Source organism: Ornithorhynchus anatinus, chromosome 10 (assembly GCF_004115215.2).
Source record: "Ornithorhynchus anatinus isolate Pmale09 chromosome 10, mOrnAna1.pri.v4, whole genome shotgun sequence".
NCBI lineage: Eukaryota > Metazoa > Chordata > Mammalia > Monotremata > Ornithorhynchidae > Ornithorhynchus > Ornithorhynchus anatinus.
In genome coordinates, this window is record NC_041737.1 from 43,105,091 (window position 1) to 43,113,629 (window position 8,539).

The window sequence follows — 8,539 nt, forward strand, 5'->3', positions numbered from 1 at the left end:
TCCTTTTTTAAAAAGCTGGTGGTGGATTGCCAGCTGTATCTGGTGGCTGGATCCACTAAATCACTGAGCTGACATCTATGGACAGTGCATAGATATTTGGCAAGACATAATGACTTTCCAAAAGGCCATTTCTCCCCCGCTTTTCCTTTTTCAGACACTTCTCCTTGCGTTTGACAAGAACAGACAAGATATAACAGACACCTTGGATTGTGGGACCTCTATGCATTTTATCCGTCATCCTCATTTTTGCCAATGTATCATTCTTTGACAAAGAAAAGCCTTCTTGATAGTCAATCTCAGGATGATGGGGGGTAGGGAGAAGAGAGTTTTGCATTCCCTAATTGTACAAATTCCAAAATATCCATAAGATGGTGCTGTATCTTTAATATCATTTGTTCAGTCACTTGGATTGAAAAAATACATATGCCACAGATGTAGTTACAAGCTTGGGTTCGTGTTTAATCATTGATAAGGCCCATGCAGCGCAGTTGTTCAGGAAATCTTGCCAGTAGTTTATTTCCTCATGTGTCACGCAGTTGCTATATCACTGTTTATGATTTAGTGCCAGGCTTTAGGTGAAAAATAGGTGGAGGAAATTCACACTCGAATGGCTGTTTTCTGAAGGTGACAACTGGTTTTTTATACAAATTAAGCTGTCGAAATATACATTATGCCAGTTTCTACTCTAGGCTGATGGTGGTCATAAACCTTCCAAGCCCCCTTCAAAGCCTCCAATTTGATGAAAATTAGAAATGGCACTGAACACAAGGCACTTCATGTCAAACACACAGGAAACAGTCAAAGAATTAACTCCACCATTTCCTGAACAAAGTGAAGTGGTGTTTACTTATGGGGGGAGGGGGAAGGGAGCTATTTAAGGCATTAGATCTTACAAAAGAAACTCATAACTCAGGAACAGGGTGATAGTCAATGTATGGAAAACTTATTTTTGGTTATGTTTGTTGCTGTCTTGGCTGAAGCAGATTTAAAAATTGAATCAGATGAACAATCCTCTGTTCTAACCCAGCTTTGTGAGTTACTCCCGGACTCCTGGCTGAGATTGACAGGCTGCAGAGGGGAAGGAACATAAGCTGTGTCAGAGGGAGGGCAGGAAGGAGACATGCTGAATTGTGTCTGGGCAAGGAAACCATGGTAGCCAAGCGGGGTTGTAATTCTGTAACACTCTACAGTGACAGGAACCAAAATGCTTGCAGCCAGCCAGCAATGCGATATGGCATCAAATCACTCCTGCTCATGTCATTTGGAGGGGCAAACTTTCATCCTGTGAAAAAAGGCTTTCAAATTTGTTCTGGATTTTTCTCCTGAAGAGGTTTTTTTTAATTGAAAAAGGTATTTGTTAAAGGTTTACTATGTGCCATGCACTGTACTAAGTGCTGCGGTAGATACAAGCTAACCAACCTGGACTCAGTCCTTGTCCCATGTGGGACTTACGGTCTTAATTCCCATTTTACAGATGAGGTAACTGAGGCACAGAGAAATTAAGTGACTTACCAAGGTCACACAATGACAAGTGGCAGAGCCAGGGTTAGAACCCATGACTCCCAGGCCTGGGCTCTAACCACAAGCATGATGCTTCTTCCACATGGCACTAGAGTTGTCCCTATGATCCTGCCAGCCATCACTTCTGATGCTTATGGGACTTGTGACCATGCAGGATAGTTTGTACCAGTAAATGATGATGTTCACATGTATCCCACATTTACAGACAATACTGAAAGAGCTATTAACTGTGGAGTTTATTAAGCACTTACTGTATGGTAAGTACTAGGGGCAAATACAAGGAAATTAGGTTGGACAAAGTCACCCTCTAACACAGGACTCACAGTCTATCTCATCTCCATTTTAGAGATGAGGAAATGGAGGACCAGAGAGGTTAAGTGACTTACCCAAGGTCACACAGTAAGTCTAGAAGCTGGATATTATGACTTCTAGTCTTGTGCTCATTCCACTATACCACGTTGACTCCCGAAAAGGGGTAGGCGGGGATGACGGTGGGATGGGAGGAGGAAGATTGATCATTTCTATTACGTGGTTAAATTATGTTCCTAAAATATACTTGGGATTAGGGATTTTCATCTAAAGGGACACATCAGCTCCTCCTTTAGCAGGGAAGGACAAAATCATCCCATGGTTGAAACTGCAAAGGACAAGGGATATTTTTGAGAGGAAAATTTCCCTCCTGACTCCGATCTAGACACCTCACAGAGGCACATCAGCCTGGTGGTAATTCATAAGGCAGCCAGCAGGTGGCCGTGGAGTTACTCCTGGTAACATTCCTGGACTAAAGTCCGGGAAGGCCCATGATAGGGGAGAGAGGCCAGGGACTTCAAATTCTTTTAGGAACTTTTCTTCCGTTTTAAATCCCAATCAGGCAACAAGAGATGAGCCTATGTGCAGGCTTGTGCAATCCTTTGCATTGTCTCCCCATGAAGTGCTAACAAACACAACTTTGAGACTAATTTATCCCTGTCGGGGATTGACCGTCCCTTGCAAACCAGAAAATACTCTTGGAGGCCCAGACCACGGGTCCATCTTCATGCCCAACCACCACTCCTGCCTGGTTGACTAATCCGTGGCTCAGTGGACAGAGCCTGGGCTTTGGAGTCAGAGGTCATGGGTTCAACTCCTGGCTCTGCCACTTGTCAGTTGTGTGACTGTGGGCAAGTCACTTAACTTCTCTGTGCCTCAGTTACCTCATCTGTAAAATGGGGATTACCTGTGAGCCTCACGTGGGACAACCTGATTGCCCTGTAGCTACCCCAGCGCTTAGATCAGTGCTTGGCACATAGTAAGCGCTTAACAAATACCAACATTATTATTATTATTATTAATCCACAGTTCTGGCTTTTCCACCCAGGAGCATGGCTTAGCAGATCTGGGACTCTCCACACTGCTTTTTATTTCTCCTCCATTTCCCCAACTTGATCCTGCCATTTTAAGGGGTGAGACCTGAAGGCCAGGAAAGCAAATGATTAAACAGAAAAAAAAATATTTAGAGCAAGAGATGAGGAGGACGTGAGTCTGAAACAGAACTGGACCTGTCCTTAGAGAGCCAACTAGTTGCAAAGGTGAATAAATGAATAAACTGGTGACAAGGATTTGGGAATTTGCTGAGATGCCAGTAATACCTGTTCTTTTAAATTTTTTTTTAAGCACTTACTATATTCCAGACACTGAACTAAACACTAGGGTAGAAACAACATTATCGGGGTGGATACCTCTTCTTCCTCTACCTATGTCTGGGAGGCCTATCTGGGACAGAGACTTTGTCTAATTACCTAATTACCACAGCTCTTAGTATAGAGCTAGACACATAGTAAGCACTTAAAAAATATTACACTTATTATGCAAGGAGTTTCACCTGAAACTTTCAGCCAAATGAAGCCCAAGAGTGAGAGGGGGTGTTGAATAGCTGGAAAAGAGAGCTATTTAAGCAGAATTTATTGCTTTCTGATTGTCAGCCAATATATTGTCAGTGATGTAATTCCATCCAAATGTTCCAGTTCCATTTTGGAACAGAGAAGCCTTCTGCATGGAAAAAAGAAATGAGCTTTGTAATCTTGCACCAATAATTCCTAGTGAAGTATCAGACAAATGGTTGGCTTAAAATGAAACTTATCTCACACAAGAACGTGGACCCAGCTCTGCTAGAAAAAATTGCCTCTGTGGACTCCTCAGAGAACCACAGGTTTGTCTGGAGTTGAACTGCCGGAAAGAAATTTGGCAGAAAGACTTTCTGGGTCTGAACATTAGTGATTTAACCTAGTTAAAGGGAAATGGTTGGGATAAAAGAGGGACAAAGAATGGAAGTGAATTAAAACTCAGTAGCAAATCCCAGAGCAAAAGTGTTGTAATAATTTATTTGTGTTGGGCTTGATTTGGGGGCCCATGTCCCATCTGTGCAGTGTATTTCAAATACTACCCTGCTTCTTTCCCAAAACAGCCCTTCTCTATGCCTCTGGATTGTAAGCTACTGACTCTGTTATACTATACTCTCCCAAGCACTTAGTTCAGTGCTCTGCGCACAATAAACACTCAACAGATACTATTAATTGATTGATCAATCTCACACCCGACATTCATTTAAATTCATGGAAAGGCTGAATATTTCAAAATAATTTTTTCAGGGAGAAAAAAGTGAGAAGGAAAAAAATATAGCTGGAAAATTCCATGGTGTCAAAATCACTCTATCTTCATGCTCTGAAAATAAAAACAAAAAAAACCCCAAAAAAACCCAATAAAATGTTATTTGTTTTTTAGATAAGCTTTTGGGCTGAAAAAAAAATGAAGCTACTCCAGGCTGCTTAGAGAGTTAGACTATCCTGAAATCTGATGATTCAGGTCCAGGATTTCAGGGGGTTCAGGGAGGACTTATAGAGTAAAATCACTCTCCTATCCTTCTTGATTTCTTCAACACGGTACAGATTAGAAAAGAATCTTTCCCTCTGATTGTCATTCAGCAGCAGCTGAAGAAAGCAGGTTTGATTCTTTTTCTTTTTTTTTTAATACCTTATTAAGCACTAATTAGTGCCAGAACTGGTTCTAAGTACTGGGGTAGACAAAAGCTAATCATGTTGGTCACAGTCCCTGACCTGCATAGGGCTCACAGTAAAATGGGGAATATGACTGTGAGCCTTACGTGGTACAGGCACTGAGTCTGACCTGATTAACTAGTATATCCTAGAGTTTAGTGCAGTGCCTGACGTAATAAGTGCTTAACAAACACTATTAAAAAACAAAAACATGCTTGTGTTGAGTACTGTACTAAGGGTTGTGAGTCCTGTATGTGACTCACAGGCTAAATAGGAGGGAGAACAGCTATTGAATCCACATTTTGTACATGAGGGAACTGAGGTACAGAGAAGTTAAGTGACATACCTATGGTCACCAAGCAAACAAGTGATGGAACTGGGATTAGAACACAGGTTGTTCTAACTCCCAGGCCCATTCTCTATCCCTTACGCCACACTGCTTCCCATCTTTATCTGTAGGCTCCTGATCCAACCTGAGAGAAGGGATAAGGGTATTTAATAGATCAATCAACCATATGTACTGAGTGTTTACTGTGTGCTGAGCACTGTACCAAGGGCTTGGGAGAGTACAATATAACAGAGTTGGTAAACACATTCCCTGCTCAGAACAAGGGGAATGTATCACCCAGTGGACATAAAAAAACCCTATCACAAAGGACTGTTAAACTCAGACTTCATAAAGTTTGAAAAACATGCAGAAATCTAGCACTGGCAAGGGAGGGATAAGGTAAACAAATATAGTAGCTACCTTACATCTTTGCCTTTTACAATATAACACCTCTCTCTCTCTCTCTTTCTCTTTATTATTTTATTCACCAGACTACAGAACACTTGGATTTTTTAAATAAATACAAATTTCCAGATGTTAAATTAAGCTACTGGAGACAGTCCATGCATTAAAGCAATTGAAAGTACTGACAAAAAAAAACAATGAATTAAACATTTTATATAAAGTCTACAGGATTCAGGGGGAATCACTCCCAAGGTCATATCAACATAGAAGTGTTTATAAAAGCTCATGAAATTCAGACTCAATTTACTGGCTCTCTAAGGAGATAGGTACTTGCTAATTTCAAACGGCTTTTCCCTCACAACCAGAACACTCTCAATTAACTATGGAGTTGATTTTTCCATTTTGTTGTGTTTTGCATATGATGCTTATAACCAAGAGAGGAAGACATGTAAGGTATTGACTTTGTACATAATTTGATTTCATTTTGTCAGACTGTTTTGTCTGTTTTTGTACACTTAGGGTCATAATAAGAGTAAGAACTAGAAGTAAATAGTCATGTGGGAACCCTTTAGGGGACTGTTTAATCCCATGGAATTTGAGGGAAATTGGACAATCCACAGTGTTTCATTGAGCCACACTTCTAGCCATAGTTGGGGACCACCTCTTCTCACTGTCAAGAGTGTGTTGAAAAAAATGCAATTTGCCTCTTGTGGAAAACCACAAAATGGAGAATCTCATTATGTCTGTCAAGGGTTGGATTTAAGGGAACTGGAGACAGATGGGGTGGAAAGGACTGGCCCATGGGAAATCCTATAATACGGGAGGTTTTGATTCAACCGACAGTTGGCTAAACCTTTCTCATCTGAAAGAATCCACAGGGAAATGTTCCACCTGGGAATGACATTTTGAAGTATGTTTGGGAGTAATTGTGAAGTAAAATGAAACCAAGGTATTTAGCTAAAATCCTTGACCTTCATCCATATTAAAGTCTCCACATACTTGCCAGCTTATCTCACGCACACGATCCCTAGTTTATTTAACTCCCCGGGCTGGAAATTTGCCCAATGCACAAAGACATCTGGACCTAGTAGGAGTAGCAGTAGTAGTAGAAATGGTAGTAGTAATTGTGCTATTTTTTAAGCACTTACTATATGCCAAGCACTGTACTAAGCCCTGCGTTACATACAAGATAATCAGGTCCCACTTGGGAATCACAGTCTAAGTAGGAAGGAGAACAGTTACTGAACCCCCATTTTGTAGATGAGAGAACTGAGGCACAGAGGAGTTAGGTGAATTGCCCAAGGTCACACAGCAGGTAACTAGTGGAGCTAGGATTAGAACTCTGGTCCTCTGACTTCCAAGCCATGTTCTACCTCAAAGCCATGCTGCCTCTAGTGGTAGCATGTACTGAGTGCCCACTAGGTGTGGTGCACTATACTAGTGCAGGTATGTAGATAGGGTAAGTTCCCAAAATAAAGAGAGACGGGCATTATCAATAGAGTCTACATGATGCAGCCATAGTGATAAAGGACAGCCTTCCTGGGTGTGAATGGTCAGTCAATCAAATTTACTGAGCATTTACTGTGTGCACAGCACTAAGTACTTGGGAAATTAGATTATAACAAAATGAGACATTCTCGGTAGAGAAGGATGTTTGTGTTGCATTTAATTTTCCCACAACCCATAAAAAGCACCACTCTTTGGACTGTCATCTTCAAACATTATGATACCACTATTCCCCAAAGCCAGTTTTTACTATAAATAAGTATTCCTCTGCTGGTCTGCTCCATTCCCTCTAGATGCCTGTCCTCCCCACATGTCAACTCTGAACATAGAAGGGTTTGGCCCATTGCTAAATGGAGTGGGAGCAAGAGGAGAGAGGGAAGATACGGGCTTGGGAGTCAGAGGATGTGAATTCTAATTCTGGCTCTGCCACTTGTCTGCTGTGTGACCTTGGCCAATTCACTTCACTTTCTTTGCCTCACTTACCTGCAAATTGTACATTCCAAGCACTTAGTACTGTGCTCTGCACACAGAAAGCGCTCAATAAGTATGGTTGAATGAATGAATGACAGAGACTATGTCCAACCTAATTATCTTGTAACTATCCAAGCACTTAGAACACTGCTTGGCACATAGTAAGTGCTTACAATTATTATCATTATTACCCAGTTAGAAACCTAATTAAGTAGCTTTGGCAGGGAACTCAGGCAGCTCCTCTATTGGTTGGTAACTCACACACTACTAAGGAAAGAACAAGCAGAACAGCAGAGAGCAGGTGAAGAGAGCAGGAAGGTAAGAAAGGACAAGTTGCTGGAGCACCTTGAAGCCGATCATAAATAATTTTGTTTGATAAAGAGAGACACAGAAAGTCTGTGGAGGGTTTTGAGGTTGTGGAGAGATATATGGTGAGTGATGTTTCCAGAAGATGATCCAGGGAATGATGTGTGGTATAGATTTGAGGGGGGGGGAGGCTAGAGTCAGAGAGCCTAGTAAAGAGATTGATATGACAGTGTCATAATAATAATAATGTTGGTATTTGTTAGCGCTTACTATGTACTACGTACTGTGTAAGTGCTGGGAAAGATATAAGGTTATCAGGTTGCCCCAAGTAGGGCTCACAGTCTTCATCCCCATTTTACAGATGAGGTAACTGAGGCACAGAGAAGTTAAGTGACTTGCCCAAGGTCACACAGCTGACAAGTCGCAGAGCCGGGATTAGAACCCATGACCTCTGACCCCAAGCCCCAGCTCTTTCCACTGAACCATGCTGCTTCTCCAGGCACAAGATGATTAAAACCTGTATTAAAGTAATAGCCATTTGAGCAGAGTGGAAGAGGCTGATCCAGGTGATGTTGTGGCAGGAAGAACTGTCAATTAACCAATCAGAAGCATTTATTGTGTGCCATCTATGTGCTGAGCACTGTAATAATAATAGTAATAGTTGTGGTATTTGTTAAGTGCTAACTACATGCTAAAAACTATACTAAGCACTGGGGTAGGTACAAGGTAATCAGGTCCAACACGAGGCTCACAGGATAGTGGAAAGGTACTGAATCTTTGATTTGCAGATGAGAGAACTGAGGCACAGAGGAAGTGAAATGACTTACCCAAGGCCACACAGAAGATGAGTGGAGTAGCTTGGATTAGAACCCAGGTCTTCTCGCTCCCAGCCCTGTGCTCTTTCCAGTAGCTATGCTGCTTCCCGTACTGTACTAAGCACTTGGGAGAAGACACAATTCCTAACCCTAGG